The sequence below is a fragment of the Populus trichocarpa genome, chromosome 7 (genome assembly GCF_000002775.5).
Source record: "Populus trichocarpa isolate Nisqually-1 chromosome 7, P.trichocarpa_v4.1, whole genome shotgun sequence".
Taxonomy (NCBI): Eukaryota; Viridiplantae; Streptophyta; class Magnoliopsida; order Malpighiales; family Salicaceae; genus Populus; species Populus trichocarpa.
In genome coordinates this window covers 8,143,262-8,148,484 of record NC_037291.2, presented here as the reverse complement: position 1 = coordinate 8,148,484, position 5,223 = coordinate 8,143,262, and the positions used below count along the sequence as shown (strand labels likewise).

Genomic DNA, 5,223 nt, shown 5'->3' with positions numbered 1-5,223 from the left:
TCCACGAATCTCCTGTAGTATCCCGCTAAACCCAGGAAACTCCTAATCTCAGATACCGTGACTGGTCTAGGCCACTGTTTAACTGCCTCCACTTTCTGTGGATCAACCTCTATCCCATTTTTGGACACCACATGTCCCAAAAACCCAACACTCTCTAACCAAAACTCACTCTTCGAGAACTTTCCATACAACTGATGATCTCTTAGAGTTTGAAGCACCAATCTCAAATGCTCTTCATGTTCCTCTTTACTTCTTGAATACACCAAGATGTCATCAATGAACACAATAACAAACTTATCAATAAACGGCCTAAAAACCCTGTTCATCATGTCCATAAAAGCCGCAGGTGCATTCGTTAACCCAAAAGACAACACTAGGAACTCGTAATGCCCATAACGAGTCCTAAAGGCAGTTTTAGGAATATCCTCATTCCTAATCCTCAACTGGTGATACCCCGATCGCAAATCAATCTTTGAGAAACATTGAGCTCCTTGTAATTGATCAAAAAGATCATCAATGCGAGGGAGTGGGTATCTATTCTTAACAGTGACCTTGTTCAACTGTCTATAGTCTATACACATCCTCATTGATCCATCCTTCTTCTTTACAAATAAAACAGGTGCTCCCCACGGAGACACACTTGGACGAATAAACCCCTTATCTAACAAATCTTGAATTTGCTCCTTCAACTCTTTTAATTCTGCAGGCGCCATCCTGTAAGGTGCCATAGAGATTGGTTTTGTTCCTGAAACTAGATCAATACAGAATTCGATTTCCCTATTAGGAGGTAGTCCAGGTAAGTCATCGGGAAAAACATCGATGAATTCCCTAACTATCAAAACTTGTTCCATCCTCGGGACCTCCATGTTCATATCATGCACATAAGCCAAAAACCCTTGCATACCCTTTCGTACCATCCTTCTCGTGATGGCCGAGAGAATACTAGATGGAGATGATAACCCATCTCCAGAAAAGCAAACTCCGTCTCCTCATCAGGCTTGAAAATCACTGTCTTATTCCAACAATCAACTGAGGCATGGTGCCTTGATAACCAATCCATACCTAGTATCACATCAAAACCTACTATTTCTAAAATTACCAAATCGCCTAATAGGTTTCTACCTTGCACTTGAACCTCACAATCAACATAAACATATTCCTCAAACATAACCTCATCCGAAGGGATAGCTACACACAAAGGACTCTCTAACAAAATGGGTTGTTTAATAAACCTTGAAGCAAAATATGACGACACGAAAGAATGAGTTGCCCCCGTGTCAAATAACACTTTAGCCTCGAACGAACATATTAAGAGTGTACCTGAGACAACAGTATTGGATGTCTGGGCATCCTGCTGAGTAATGGCAAAAACTCGTGCTTGTCTCTGACTTGTTGGTGCAAAACCTCTACCGCCTATTCCACGGCCCCGCTGGCCACGCCCACCAGCTCCACGACCACCCTGAAACACAGAATGGCTAGCTGACTGAGTCTGAGTGGAAGATGTAATCGGTACGGAAGCACCAGGCTTGGACCACCGCTTGTTCGGACAATCCCTTAACAAGTGATCAGTCTGCCCGCAACCGAAACAAGCTCCTGTCTGCCTATAACAGACTGTGCCATAATGCCTGGACCCACAAGACTGACATTGAGGCCTCCCATCTGAACCTTGTGGTGTTAACTGAACAGTACCTCGGCTCTGAGTCGGACCAGCTCCACTCATGCTATGTTTATTGTTTCCTCTGATAATGGACCTCGACAAGAAATTCCTTGACTGACTTAATTGGCCCTGTCGGCCCCCATGTCCCCTGCTAAGACCTGTATCAGACCGCTGAAAAGAGAACTGAGTTGCCACTTTGGGCCTCTTAACCGAACCCACTGATAATTCATCCTCTAACTCTCGTGCCTCAATAGCTCGGGCACGATCCACTATGGCCGAGTACGTCTTAAACTCATGAGCCCCAATAGCTTTGAATAAGTAGCTATTAAGACCTCGAACAAACCTCTTAATCTTCCTCTCCTCAGTCGGTACCAAATACCCAGCAAATCTGGACAACCGTGTGAATTCCACTTCATACTCTGTCACACTCAAGTCACCCTGAACCAACTTTTCAAACTCATATGATCTGGCCTCCCTCACACTTTCAGGTAGAAAACGCTTTAAAACCATCTCAGAAAATTCCTTCCATGCCATCGGTGGAGAACTAACTGCCCTTTCACCCCTCTTGGACTCATACCAATTCACAGCCACCTCACCTTCTAGCCTGAAAGATGCCAAAGTCACTGCACGATGATCCGTGCACCCCATGGCCTCACACCTACGCCATACTGCATCTAAAAACTGTTGTGGGTCCTCAGAGTTATCAACACCCTAAAATGTAGGAGGTGCCAGCTTAAGGAACTCTGACAATGGCACTTTCACCCCATGCACAGTATGGGAAGTCGAAGATGCATTTTTATCCTTCTCCTTCTCTCTCTCAGTTAAAAGGTCAGCCAGGGTCTGCATGGCTTGTCCAATCTTATCCAACGCACTATCAGTATAAGACACCCTATCATGGGATTCCTGCTCCTGATTCTTACCAACATCCAGACCATAGTCTCCCTCAAACTCCACCTCATCCTGCACTTCTGCTTCCATTGGTTGAGGCGAAGGGGTTCTAACCCCCTTTTTGCGCCTCTCCTTCCTAAGCTGAGCGATAGGAATGTCCTCTTGATCATTACCGATATAATCGGCATTAACTACATGTTTAGCTCTCGGCATATTTCCTAAAAGAATGCATTTACATATATGTATCAACATAACTATAAGAAGTTTTAAGGACGACACACCAAACACTAGATTAGAGAATTATAAGAGGAAAGAGGAATGACAACAAGACAAGATAGATCCTAAGCTCCACATATTACGAGGGTTTTGAAAAATAAAAATGAATAAAATAGATTACGAGGTTTTAATAAAAATCGGGCTCTGATACCACCTTTGTCACGACCCGAATCCCGGGTCCATGACCGGCAACGCAGGAGCGGTGCCGGAAGGACACCCCGCCCGCGCTAAGCCTCAAAACGGACATATCAAAAGAATAATTTATTCAAAAATACGCAGCATTTCATAATCTTCAGAAATCTTATATTATTCAAAACTGATGAAACCAAAAGATAGTTTAAAACTCTTCATCAGTAATTAAAACAAAAACAATAATCCATAATACTCATTACATTGTCAAAATCCAAACTTAATCAAAACAAGGTAATAGTGGAGCGCCTAAGACATCGAATCAAACAGCCTTGAAAGATAAGCAAGGCATACTGACCAAAAACTGAAGAAGCAGGAACACTCAACAAGGTTCACCTGCTATCAGAAACTAAGAACCTGAAATAATATTAAGAATGAGGGGTGAGTTCAACCAACTCAGTGAGGGAATAATAATTGATATACATTTTAGATATTCTTGATATTTATAGTTCGCAAGATCATTTATCTTGATATACATATACATATACATACTAAACTTATCATATACATATCATATACATACTAAACGTATCATCATAACGTAATGGACTATATGTCAGAGATCAGATGACACCCGAAGGTGACCAGATGACACCAGAAGGTGACCAGACCAGATGACACCCGAAGGTGACCACTGTGGGATGATCAGTCGCCACAGGCTGATGCCTCTCTCACCAGCTAGGTTTACAGAATACTATGTGCACACAGGCTAACTACTCTCCGTTAGCATGGAGTTACTGACAAGTCTCATATCAAGGCATAATAGATATTCACATAATCATCAAAGAAACGTATATCATATCAAATAGGATTTACTTTGACAGATTGCGAGTGCAAATTCAAGAATAAATGAGTACTCGGAAAATAAGCAACATATATAATTATTCAAGAAATTAACGAGTTGTACTCATTGTATAATCAACATACATATTTACTTATCATATATGCATATTAAAGATTATTCCACTCACCCGGAAAATATAGAACTAAAAGGAATGTCAGACGAAAGACCCGAAAATCCTATTGAGGATCGTTAGGAGAACCTACAACAATATGAAAATATACTCAAAAGCAACTCAAACAAGAGATCCCAATGCATAAAATAAAACCAGGTTTAGTCTCCTAATTTTATGGACTAAAACGATAATTTTCCAAAACAGGGACCAAAACGTAATTTTACCAAAATTGGACCAATCTGGAAAATACATAACTATACTGAATTTTCACCCATAAACCATCCTTAATTCTGTCTAGAACGAACCAGGGACCGAACTGCAATTTTCATAAAGTTCAGGGACTAAAATGTAAATTCCCAAAATTGAGGGACCAAACTGAAAATATTCCCAGTCAATTATCAAACTGAGATTCATCATCCTTAACCTCATAATAACACTGTCCAGAATCTCAAAATACAATTAGGGGTCAAATTATAATTTCCCCAAAGTTTAGGGACTAAATTGTAATTTCACAAATTGAGGGACCAAATTGAATTTTCGTCATCTTCAACCTCAAACCCAGAATTTTACAGATTACCTACTGTCATCTCCTGATTTCTAACACAATTTCACCATTCAAATAAAATCATAACTCAAAATCATCATCTTTACCTTCAATCTCTCACAATCAACTAATTAACCAATTACCCACAACAATCAACCCATAACCTTCCAATTAATTCATCAATCAAACTCAAAACACAATATTCAAAACCCTAACATTTATCAAAACAGAACTTAAAGCTTAAAGAACACATATTTATACATAATCTTACCTTTAAACTTATTTCCTCCAATTCTCTTCTCTTTTCCTTATCTTTCCCTCTTTTCTCTTCTTCTTCCTCCCCTTTTTCTTCTCTTCTCCCGTCAGTTTTCACTCTTAAAACACAGCTCTCTTCTTCTATTTTCTCTTTTATTTATATTTATCAACTCTTTGTTCAATTACTACAATACCCCTTATTCATTTATACTCATTTTTAGCCTTCAATGGCTTTATTGCCTTTTACCTACTCATTAAATTTCAAAACATCACAACTAGTCCTCTACTTGGGTGATTCCAAAGAGTTCAATGGAACTCTTTTTTGCTAGAATGTCTGTACTAAAACGTGTCACTAATTTGGCACAAAGATCATTAAAGCTGGCAATTGAACCTAGTTTCAGGTTGTTGTACCATGCTCTTACTAAATCTCTAAAGGTCGTAGGGAGGATCTTTCACAT

At 39.9% G+C, this 5,223-nt stretch overlaps 1 long non-coding RNA gene across 1 annotated transcript; it reads right to left on the bottom strand.

Moving 5' to 3' along the window:
• Window positions 1-3,081: 3,081 nt before the first annotated feature.
• Window positions 3,082-4,918, bottom strand: LOC112323428 (uncharacterized). The gene is made up of 3 exons (XR_002976869.2): window positions 4,782-4,918; window positions 3,982-4,053; window positions 3,082-3,367 (listed from the first exon to the last, which is right to left on the bottom strand). It is a non-coding gene; the product is annotated as an uncharacterized LOC112323428 (long non-coding RNA).
• Between the last annotated feature and the right edge of the window lie 305 nt (window positions 4,919-5,223).